Raw genomic sequence first — 12,171 nt, 5'->3', positions numbered from 1 at the left:
CCTGCGTCTGAACCATTCCCAGTTGTTACTGGCTTTCCTCAGCTTGTGCACATTCAAACCCACTATTTTAGAACTGCAGGAATATCCAAATCATGACATATGTGCGAAAATGAAAGGAATGCAAATGTTTGGGTTTTTTTACTTGGATCTGGAGAGTCTCTTCCACTCTAAATAAAAAGAGAGAGAAGGAAAAGTGAAAAAGCACATAGCTTGCATTTCCCAGGTTGAAATAAAACAATGTGCTTGCTCTTTTGCACTGGGGATTTCCAGGCTCTTCCTTCCTCCACGCATGAGGACCAGCCCCTTGATGCTGCCAGTCTCCCTGGCACAGCTGGAGCCTGCAGCAAGACCTGGGCAAAGGGCAGGGCACAAGTGGGTTGTCTCCAAAATAGCCTCGGCTGCGGCCACATTTCCTCTTCACTGCCCTGTACGTGACAATCTGGGAGCCTTGCCCAATCCTGCCTAGCCCAATTTTTCTTATCCAAGGCGAGCTGTACTGCAGTTTGTGGAAAAGGGGTAAAGAGAAGGTGGTGGGGAGGGAAGCAACAGAGCCCAAAACCCCAAGGAGGTTGGGAGGGACAAGAAGCAGGATTAGAAGAGCAACCATCATTCCCAGAATAAAAATGGTAACTCCCGAGAAATGGTGGTTTGGAGAGACTCCAGGCATATGCAGACTCTCAAAACTGCATATTTCTTCATAAAACAAAACAAGAAACCCCGAACACCACACAAAGAAAGAAAAGCAACCAGAAGAAGCAGCCCTGCCTAGCCCTCTTCATTTTAAAGACCACTTTCCCATGTGGCAGCAGCAGTCACTGCCTTTGCTGGCTGCACAGCCCCATGGTGCAGACACTTAATACCATACCCCAGCAACATGTCCAAGCACAGCTCCTCAAGCATTTCGACCAACCATCTTTTAAGCATCCCAAATTCAATCACTCCACAAGAGCCTGAGAGGTGGGGTGGCACCTCAGCAATACCTGGGCTAGGAATCTCAGGGTGGGGTGGCACCCTCCTGCAGCACGGTTGGGACACGGGTAGCTGGAGGCTGCAGGTGAGGCACTGGCCCGAGCGCACACAGGTCACATCACCTTGTCTTTCCTCACGCTCCCCACCACAAATGGTGAGCAAGATAAATGCATCCAAGTCTCAGAGGAAAGTCTGTAACAAGTACTTGACAAGGACTCAAAGCTACAGTAAGAAGAGGTGCATGAACACAAAGTCAGATGGTTGTTTCTTTCCCCTGAGCAAACATTTCCATTTTCTCCATCCTCTGATGACACATTCTCACTTTGTAAGGCAATCTTGGCCCACTCCAGCATCTTCTTTGCAAGACATATCATCATCTGGGACTTGTGGATAACTTACCCACTTAAAAAAAATACCTATTGCATACAATTACCACTGTAGCTTAATAGGGATCATGTTCTCTCCAAAATAAACATGTTGGGCCAGTGAACTTCAAGTGACTTTTGCACAAGGCTTACCAAAACAGAAGCAAAACAAACATGAAAAAGCGAAAAAGCCTTTTTGAAAAAGCATGCATGAAAAAGCATCCCTCCCCCCCCCAACTACAGAGTGGGAAAAGAAAAGGTTTGTCCATGATGGAAGATTCCACCAGAAGTAGGGGAGAGATAGGAATACATGGTGAGGGAAGGAACAAAGCCTCTTTCACTGTGGGAGAGTGAGGGTAAAGTTACGTCTATTGAAAGAGAGAAAAAGCATGATTACTATTAGCTGCTATTTCACCTCAGCAGTTAGGCAACAACAGCAAAGGAAATGAGTTAGTTTTGAGGTTGAGGACACACAGACCTTAACAGGTCCCAGAAAGTAGCATCAGGAGAGCTTCCCATCAGGTCCCTGGGACAAAACCACAGGAAATGATGGAAAAGGAACTGACACCTTAATGCAGAGCAAAAGCCCACGCAGGCAGCTGCTAGGATCACCTGATTTTAGGGGCAAGTCAGGAGGTCACAGGACAGTTTAGTGACTTGCATGGCAGTCCTTTATACTGTATGACATCCCTAAGGAGCCTAGACCCCTTCCTTCCAGTGCTTCACTGGAATTTAAAGTTGCTGAGCTATGCCTCTATTCCTTCACAGGAGACAACCAGCATTGGAAGCTTCTTCCTCCTACCCCCCAAAATGAACTAAGAGGAAAATGAACAAGGATAACGTCTACCAATGACCTCCCACAACTTTCTAACAAAAAAAGCCTGCACCAACAGTGGTCAGACACCCAGCTGTGGAGGACATGTTGTGCACCAGTGGAGAAGGGATGTGTGAAATTAGTCTTCTTCACTGGTTTCCTTGCCATTTCTGCAAGAATTGTGTAATGCCAAAAAGCTGAACTACCTAAGAAAGGGCAAGATATCACATTGCTTCCATCTAATCAGCATAAAGCACCTGTAGTTGTAAAAAGCTGTCAAACCCAACAGTTACCCCCTTTAGATAAAACTGTGTTTGGTGACCACACATACACATGGTGAGGTGAACTCTGTCCACTTACATGCTGGAAGTGGGAAAGTAGAAAGAGAAATTTGGAGACCAAAAAACAAAACACAAGAGAACTTTCTAAATTACATTGGGGCTGCTGAGTATTTCCCAACACTCATGTTGCCAACCTGGGGGCTGTGCAGGCCTGTTCCACCCCTTGCAAACTGGGGCAACCACAGGAGTTTCCCCTGGCAGGTGCCAGCAATGGGGCACAGGGTGCTAGAGGAGAAGTGAACATCTCAGACAGAGTCCAGCTCCAGCCTGGCATTTCCTGAGGATGGTCCTCTTCAGGCCATAGCAGTGGTGTGGCCCAAAGCATCTTCAGGAAAGCTGATGAAATGGGCAGAAGTGACTGTGCTTGGCTGGGTGCAGAGCCCATGGCAGCCCCGGGAAAGAGGGGGAAAGGGAGGGGGAAAGGAACAAGGTGAGGGACATTTGGTGAAGAGTGGTTTTTCCATGAGGCTACTGTATTACCCCTAGAGAAAGATCAACTTTGTGCAAACAAGAGCAAGTTCATATTGACTAGAAGAGGCATGTGGCCTGTGGGGGGACTTCCAGGTACAAATGTGTACAAGTGTGGTGGGAGCAGCAAAAACTCAACAGGGCAGCTGCAACCCCAGTTCTTGTGCATTGCTTCTCAGCTTATTTTGTGTGCCTTCATCTTAGTTTAAACCAGTTGCTAAAGTCACCTAAGGCCCTGAGTTTGGGGATGAAGTTGGTAGATGTATACTTAGTCACTTTCATTAATGTCTCAGAGCTACCAATTACAGCTACAGGTACTAAGCAGCTCACAGGAAATATGCTGGACTTTACTCAAGCTTGCAATTCACTCTGCTTTAGGTAGAGGCTTAATCAGTGAATGAGCAACCTACAGAGTAAACGTGATTTCTGGATGGGAAGTGGTTAACATGATGGTCTCATTAATCCAGTCCAGAGAGAGACTCCTCCTTCCATCATAACACTGTTCCAATAGAAATGAAACAACCCATCTAAGGCCATTCAACATGTCATCACAACCATTACATACATAAACAGCACACACATCTATAAAAGTAAGTAAATACAGGGAATCCAGAAGACAGAATCTCCCACCCTGCTTCACCAAGCCATTTTTTTATTCTAAAGCAACAGCCTTAGCAGTATATCCTTCTTTAAGGAATCAATACCCAAAGGTAACAAGGCCACTCTGAACTGCTGCTCCTGACATAGATGCCAACTTCAGTGGGTTGTTTTGTTTTTTATTTGAAATGCAAAACAGTTAAAAAAAAATTGTATTCCAGCTCCTGGAGACTGGTGTTTCTTCTTTCCATTCCTCTAGGCTGCTTTCCCCCTTTCTCTTCCTGTAGTTCTCCTACTTTCTTCCTGTAGTTCTCGTATTTTTCATTCCTGAACTTCACCTTTTTTGCCTGCCAAACTTCTCTCCAAGGCCAAAATGCAAAGCTAACCATTGAGGCTCATTGAAAGAGAAGGTGCACTCAGTGAGACCAATTACACAGAACAGAGGGCTTTTTTGCTTCACTGCTTCAATCAAATTTTTAAGAGTCCGTACGTGTCCCACAGAATTATGTGGCTAGGTTCAAATTTGCAACAGCGATCCTTCAACACATCACATAAAGATGCCCAGACCACTGCACTACTGAGTCAGTTCAAAGAGCTCACTTAAACCTATATTCTCTTACATGTTTCCATATGGTGTTTCTGGCCTTACTTCATATTTTCATTATATATCTAGAACAAAAGACCAAAGACTAAACAAGGTATCTGATTTGCTGTTAACTGCATGTATTCAAAGTCCCTGTACATTGAAGTGCAGGGCTCCTGTTGCAGACCTAAAGAGGAGGTTTTGTTCTCAGAGCTTGTCTGCTTCTCCCCAGTGTACAAGGCTTGCTGATGAAATCTGTTATCTTCTTTCTCCTGTAAGCTGAAGTCAGTATTGGAGCAGCTTCTACAAGTCTAGCATAGCCATGAATTCTGTGGAGTCACTAGGGAGCCACAAAACCTAGTTTTATGGCAGAAACAGATTTGGGATTTTAATGCCATGCAGCTTAGCCTTTTTCAATTTTTTTCCTTTTTTTGGTAATTAACTGATTACTCCCCACAGTTAGTGTTTTCAGTAATCTATAGCAAAGCCTTTACATGCCCCAGCTTTTCTGTTGTTGGGGAACGAGCTCCTGTCTCATGAAGGTCCAACTCATCTTTGGTACAAGTCAGATCTGTTCAATATTTTATGCATTAATTTCACTGTGGAACAGGCTTCCAGCAGAGCAATGTGAAGCTGCACTACTAAAGCTCTCTGCTGGCTTCAGGTCCTAAACCTGCAAGCTGCCCTGAGCAGGGGGCCTTCTGGTCCCTTGTGGTACCTCTCCTAGTTGACGCTTGCTCTGTTCATGGAAACCATCTCCTGCATGGTCCAACCCTTGCTAATTGCACAGGTCATGTTCTGCGTGTGTGTGCACACATCATCACGCTGCATTTCCTGGCTCCAGTGGAAGGAGACACATGCATGTGGCAGGAGGGAAGTTCAGCAGCAAGCCTCATCTGGCAAGCTAAGGGAGCAGGGCTGCTACCTCCCACACAGTACAGATGCAGGCCAGGTGGCTCACAGGGTCTTTATTACTGCACTGCACTGATGGAGAAGCTTGAAGGAATGCAGCTTTGGACAGTCTGGAAGTCATTATCCCATGGCGCCGTCTTAGAGATTAGCTATTCTGCCTAGCACAAGGCTCTCTGAAAATGTATGCCGCATAAGTGTTATGCTTTAATAAGTGAAATAGAGCTTTACTCAAAAATAGCTGCCAGAGTATACAGGTAGCTATTCGAGAGGGGTATGGGTGTGTTGAACTAGACGAACTGCTCTGGAAAGCGAAGATGCTCTGCTCAAGGTTGTTACTAAATATCTACAAAGAACCACAGAGGACCAGCTTCATTCAGCACGGACCTTTGCTGTGCTGTACAGCCAGCAATAGTCACACGTGACACTTTGCCTTCCTGAACTTCATGCTTTACAGCTCAATTTCTTAAAAGAGGCAAAAAGGGCAGTTCAAAGCGTCTTGAGCATGTGCTGCAGTCATGTGCCACATCCTAGCTACAGCGAGCAGGATTGAACTAGACATTTTCAGCAGACGGCATTTTGCGCCAATCACTGGGATTCTCAGCGAAGCCTTTCTTCTAACACAGCATCATCTTGCTTAGGCTCTAACACCAGGGTGACTACCAGAATACAAAACTTACAAGTCTTTATATGGTGAGAGTATATTTTTCTGCTTCCCAGCCACATACAAAGCAAAACTTCCTTCCCTTTTAAGTGTCCTAAAATGATGTTAGCTTCTGAGCTTGGAAATTTACATCCCAATGGAGAGGAGAGCAAAGCAGAGAGAAAAAAGGGAAGAGCAAAATAAATGAAACTGGGAATGATCATCCTTTTAATGTGGCAGTCTCTGTCCCTCCCATTCTGGTGTGAGTTTTAGGTCCCTTCCTTTAACTAACTACATTTGCTATTCAGTTATTCCTTAGTTTTCAATCATTAGTACAGACAGCATGGATTCTCCTCTTTTTTTCATCATGAAGCATGCATAAAATACTGTCCATTTTCCTAACACTAAGCCCACTTAGCTGACATCACCTTTTGTTGCTTCCATGGTAGCCTGAACCAGGTCACTTTATTCTACCCTGACTAAACATTTAATTAGAGGAACAGTGCCATCTGGGTTCATGCTTATTGCATGACCCCATCGGCAGACATGAGGAAAGAAACACGGACTGTGCCTATGTACGTCTGTGCAAATGAACTTCTGCCACCAAATTCAGCGGAGCAACACCAAGCTAAAATCAAGGGCACATGCAAGCTCTGAGCTCTTAGTATCAGCGCAAAATCACCTACTTTTTCCCCTGTGCTTTCTGCACACATGCTGGCCTGAACTCCAGGGATTAATTTACCACCCACTGTGCAGTTTTGCAGAGGAGGAAGGGATCAAAGACTCGTTCAACAACATGAAGCTGTCACTAATGACGCAGAGGCTGATATTTCCTCTTGGCAGCCCAGGGTACAGAGAGGTAGCACTGGCACCTCATTAGGTGGCACCAGCTCTCCTCCTCATGTCAGAGTGCCACTGCTCAAAGGCAGTGCTACCCAGCTCAGGATACACTTGGCTGCAAGAAAAGCTTCAGCTTCACATCCCAGCAAAACTCCAGCTCTGTTTACACAAAACTGGTGCTAAGGGCACCCAGGAAGCGCCTTATCCAGGTCTGAGGTCCTTTTGGTTATTTTTACACTTCCTTTTTTTTTCCCCCCTATGTATTTTCTTGTCCTGATCACCAGCACCAAAAGGAGTCATTGCAAGTCAGACTCCCCCTCACAGCCACCTGCAGCAGCACCACTCAGCATCAGGGTATATTAGCATGGGCAACAACACGAGGCAAAATTTGCAAAGAAACAGGATGCTCTGAACTCCTAACCTTTCTCTGTCTTTTCACACTAACTTCTGGCTAACGTATTGGAATCAGCACCCTGCACAGCTTGCCTAGAAGCTCAGGTTTCTTTCTTCAAAGCAGGGTGATGGTATCTCCCTTTTAAACCATCTTGAAATGCCCAAATAGAAAGCAGTACTGCAGATTGCCGCTGAGCATTACAATTAAACAACAGCAGAAAGCCTCTGGTGAAAACAAGCAGGCAGCTCTGTCCTGCATGCTGCAGATGAACTCAAGCTCGCTGCCAAACACAAGCAGTTGTTTAATTGTGTAAACAGTGGAATCAGCTGATAACCAGCATCTTGAATTTGGCAAGGAGAGGTTTCTTTTCCAGCCCCACTTTTAGGAAGCAAGAATGCAAGACAACTCCAAGCCTTTGAGATGGAAAGCTAACAGCAAAGAGCATCTCTCCCCAACAGCTGATCCCAGAAACATAAATGCATACAAACCACCTCTGTTTCCCCTAAGCAGTGAATGCACATGACCAAATAGTTTGGATCTCTAACTCATTTAGCATTAATGAAATACAACATGTTTTCAGAGGGCAGTGAGAAGGAAGGGGTCAGCATAAGAGTTTTGGAGCAAGTGATTCTATGATTCTATGTGGCCTTATTCCAGGCTCAAATTCCTCACAGATACATTTGATTATCTGACCAATAACCAAATGAAAAAGGCTGGAGGCACTTTTCCTCAGCACTGAAAATAGACATTTAGAAAGGAAATGTGCCAATGAATGTCATGTAATGGAACAGACAGTGGCAGAAGGAAAGTTAAGGTGGATTTTGACAAGAATGATCTAAAAAACCCCAAAACGTTGAGCGTTCTGTGGGTTAGGGGTTTTCTTGTAGTTGTTGGGGTTTCCCCTCACTCTTCACCTCACCCAAGTTCATTTCTACATAGGATAATTTTTGAGGAATAACTTTTTGTTATAGGACACAGCCTGTCTTGTAAACAGCTACAGCAAAATGCTCTGTTACCTAAATCAACCCACTCCATGAGATAATGACTTGCTACATCAAGCTCTGTGAGGATCAAATAGAACGTACTTTTACTGCCACCTCCATCACCTCTAGCACTGCTGGAGCACAGGCAAACTGCAGATAGGTGCTGTGTGTCAGAACCGGCCAACACCTACCACAGCTCTTTCTTTGGGTAATACACGCTTTACCACAGTACTTCGAGGAGGTAGGAAAAGCCATGCAGACAGGAAGATCTGTGCAAATTAAGAACCACAATGAGCAGGTGAGTGCCAAGAGGAAGCTGAGGGAAGTGGACTGACCTCCTCAGAAAGAGGCTGGTGATGGGTGACTTCTTTATGTGGGAGTTGGTCCTGGTGATCAAGATAAGAAGAAAGGGAGAGGAGGTAGTAGGCCACTTCAGCTTGGGAAGCAGGGCAGGGCTTGCTCTGGACATTCCCATTCCATCTTCAACAAAGAGATGGGAAAATCCAGAGAGATCTTCCCAGGACAAAGGGGCTGGGTGATAGGGAACGATTTACCGGCTCTTCACAGTAGCAAAAGTACATTGCTGCTGAATGAAGAACAGTAGCCAAGATGCTGAGATACTATTGGTATCCCACACAGCCCCTGCTGCAGAATTTGCTTTTTTGTTTAAGAAGGAGATGAAGAGCAGCATTCACTTGGTAAACTGGACACTAGCCTGCTGACAGTGCCCCATTACAGCCTGGTTACCAAGGCAGTGCCTCACCCCTAGGACTGCACCTCAGCCTGCACAGCCCTCTGAGTAACAACCCCTACTCCAGAAAGGAACCACTAGCATCTGACTGCTCATTACGCAAGCAGGGTCTGGAGCCACAAGCTGTGTCAGACCCTGCTGATACAAAAAGGCTGCACCGATGGCATGACTGCTCTTAGTCCCCATTGGTAGGCAGGCAGTCTGGCCAACCCACTCTTTAGAACTTTGTTATGTTGTTGACATCATAGAATCATAGAATATTTAGGGTTGGAAAGGACCTTAAGATCATCTAGTTCCAACCTCCCTGCCATGAGCAGGGACACCACACACTAAACTATGTCGCCCAAGGCTCCGTTCAACCTGGCCTTGAACACCTCCAGGGTTGGAGCATTCACAACTTCCTTGGGCAACCCATTCCAGTGCCTCCCCACCCTCACTGTGAAGAACTTCTTCCTTAGATCTAATCTAAACTTCCCTTGTTTAAGTTTGAAGCCATTACCCCTTGTCCCACCACTACAGTCCCTAATGAAGAGTCCCTCCCCAGCATCCCCGTAGGCCACCTTCAGATACTGGAAGGCTGCTCTGAGGTCTCCACGCAGCCTTCTCTTCTCCAGGTTGATCAGCCCCATCTTTCTCAGCCTGTCTTCATACAGGAGGCGCTGCAGCCCCCTTATCATTATGTTGAGGACACCAGAACTGTATGCAATTCTCCAAGTGAGGTCCCACGAGATGTTGTTAGCATCGTTAAAACATCACAAACTTTGTTTTAGCCTGAAAAAATTATTTTGTTGTTCAGTGTCTGGTAATGAGCAGGAACTGGACATGGGTTTGGTGTACAAGGATTTTAGTATTCTCAGGGATAGGAGATCCTTGTACTTGCCAATCCAGCTGACTCAGCACTTGGCACCCCAGCACTCTGCAGGGTTTGGGAGGCTCTTGAATTTGTGGCATGTTTTATGATACCAGTAACAGGGTGCAAACCAGTACCTCTTCAACATCTCTTGCAGAATTACATCCTTTACTCCAACATGCTTTAGACGTTATCAGCTACAAAGCTTTCAACATGACCATGGACACACCATTTCACTGCTTTTTGTTGCACTTCTCCATGCACACTGTGAGGATAACCAGTTCCTTCCTCTGCCCAGTATTTGTTGCGATCTAAGTACCAAAGGTTGTGACACCAGATTTAGGTAATACACCAATACAGGCAATAGGTAGGCCTTTATCTTATTATCTAATACCCATTTGTAACAATATCTGCTCTTTAAGGTAGAGTTGCACATGAACTACACTATTTCAGCAAGCACTGACTGGTGGGATCAATGTTGGATGATTCTCTATTGCATTGTACATGGAATAGTTATTTAGGATTATACATAGACTGGTATACGTATCAGCAAGATGTCTGATGAGAACCAGTCATACTTTCTCAATCCAAGATCTGAAAAAATGGCATGGCATTTCTTCCCTAGCACACGGTGGTATGAGTGTGTGTTTTGATCTGAACTTCAGGGGTTTTATGCACAATTTTTCTAAGATGTCAAAGATTAATTTTGCAACTATGACAGAAAAGAGAAAAGGTAAAATTCAGAAACAATATTACATATCTCTTCAAACAGTATAAAAGTTCTTAGAAACTGTTGAGAATTAATGAAAATCATTCCTTTTATTTCTAAGCAATATTCACCTTGCCAAGAAAGAAGATGCTATTGGTGTTTGGTGATATGACAAACAATTACTAATTTCCACTACAAGTTGGAGATAACGAGCTAGGCAAGCATTTTTCCAATCAAATGTTTTTTTAATTTCAGCATACCTACTTCAAGAACTCAAGTTTTTAGCTGAAAAGGTTTTGTTTTGATTCATGTCATCATTTCCATTCATTTTAGAGTCAGAAATGTCAAATCATTGTCACACAGAAAGTTTTGTTTCTGGATCAAAGTGACGTTTTGTTTAGCAGTCTGAATAAACATATAGTTTAAAAGCCAATGGAACTCAATGGGAGTGAGAAACACCGAAATCTGAGCAAGTATTTCACCCGCTGAATCCAGTTTCCGCTTGTACACCCGTCATCATTTTGTGATTGAAAAATCCTTCTGGATTTTGGCATTTTGGAGCAACTTTTTAACAATTGTTTGGAACAAACTTATGGAAATGAGATAAACCAGTTCCTGTCTTCTCCTTAAAAAAATATATATGTAAAAAAAGAAAATTCTCACACAAGATAAGGAGGAGAGGCCCATCATGCAGGAGGCTGCAGAAGCTCTCTTTCAACTGTATAACTTCCCTGCTTGCCATACACAGCAGGTTGGTATTGCAGCATTGCCCATTCTCAGATTTTTTAATGCAGTATCTCAGGATATTTTTATTGGTCTTCGTAAGTTGTCACTATCACTGCTGCATCACTGGGATTTCATTAGTAGTTAAAATGTTTTTATACTTGTCACTCACACAGCTGTGAAGAAGAGTTGGAAAACTCAGACCCCCGAAAGCTGCTAAAGCCCAAGACAAATAAAACCAGGGAAAATTAAATCTTGTGAATTACACTAACCACATGATTTGGGGGAGTTTGCCTCAGGATTTGAGGATGCCTGGAGCAGACTATGTCAGGCTTGCAATTTTGTCAATTATGCTTCATTTCATACATCAGAACCATCACAGAATGAATGATTACAGATGTCCCTGGGGACACAGAGCTCAGGCAGCCTCATGGTACACGCTGAAAAGCTTTCCTGGCTAATGCTTATCAGAAAATGCTTTTTCCACACAGACTTCTGCGTTACCTGCAACTAAATCAGAATGTAGCAGACACAGCCTGTTAACTCTGGACACACTCACATAACACACTGAGGATGTTGAACAAGAACAGCCCCAGGCATCGCTTTCAAGGAATGCTGCCCTTAACGCAAGTCAGCTTACAACAGCAGTAAATTAAAAATAAATAAATTATGAAATCCATACATGAGGGAATAGAACTGCATTGAAGATAGAAACAAGTGTCAGAAAACTAGAAGAAAAATGTACTTACCCAACTCCTTGTGTTTTCTTTACCCTATAAAATCCCTCTGACAGAGGCAAGTCCCAGTTGCGCATCAGGCCCTTATTCTTAGATTGTGTCTAGAAAAAAGATCTAAAAGCAAAGATCCAGTTTTGCTTTTTAGGCTTCCAAAATTTTCTGAGGGCTTTGCTTGGCTTTGAATTCTTTCCTCCCACCTGGTTTAAACTGCTGTCACCTGCCAGTAATTTCCTGCCTTGCTCTTGCTTGTTTTGTCATCATTGAATGCTACCCTGTCAGAGGGGAAATTTTTGCCAGTGCAAGAATGTTGAACAATGTTCGAAAGGTGCCTAACTAGTCTCTAAATGAATTGTCAGCCCTTGAGGAAGCAGGAGTATTTGTTTCTACCAGCTGTCCCATTAGCAGCAGGCTGAGGTAGTAACTAAACACTGTATGGTAATGATGGACATACAGAAGACTGTTTCATAGTTTGGAAATACCATGCCCATCGGTGGA

Source organism: Nestor notabilis, unplaced genomic scaffold (genome assembly GCF_000696875.1).
Source record: "Nestor notabilis isolate BGI_N333 unplaced genomic scaffold, ASM69687v1 scaffold18155, whole genome shotgun sequence".
NCBI classification, from domain to species: Eukaryota; Metazoa; Chordata; class Aves; order Psittaciformes; family Psittacidae; genus Nestor; species Nestor notabilis.
The sequence above is the reverse complement of the archived record's forward strand: the minus strand, read 5'-3'. Positions refer to the sequence as shown.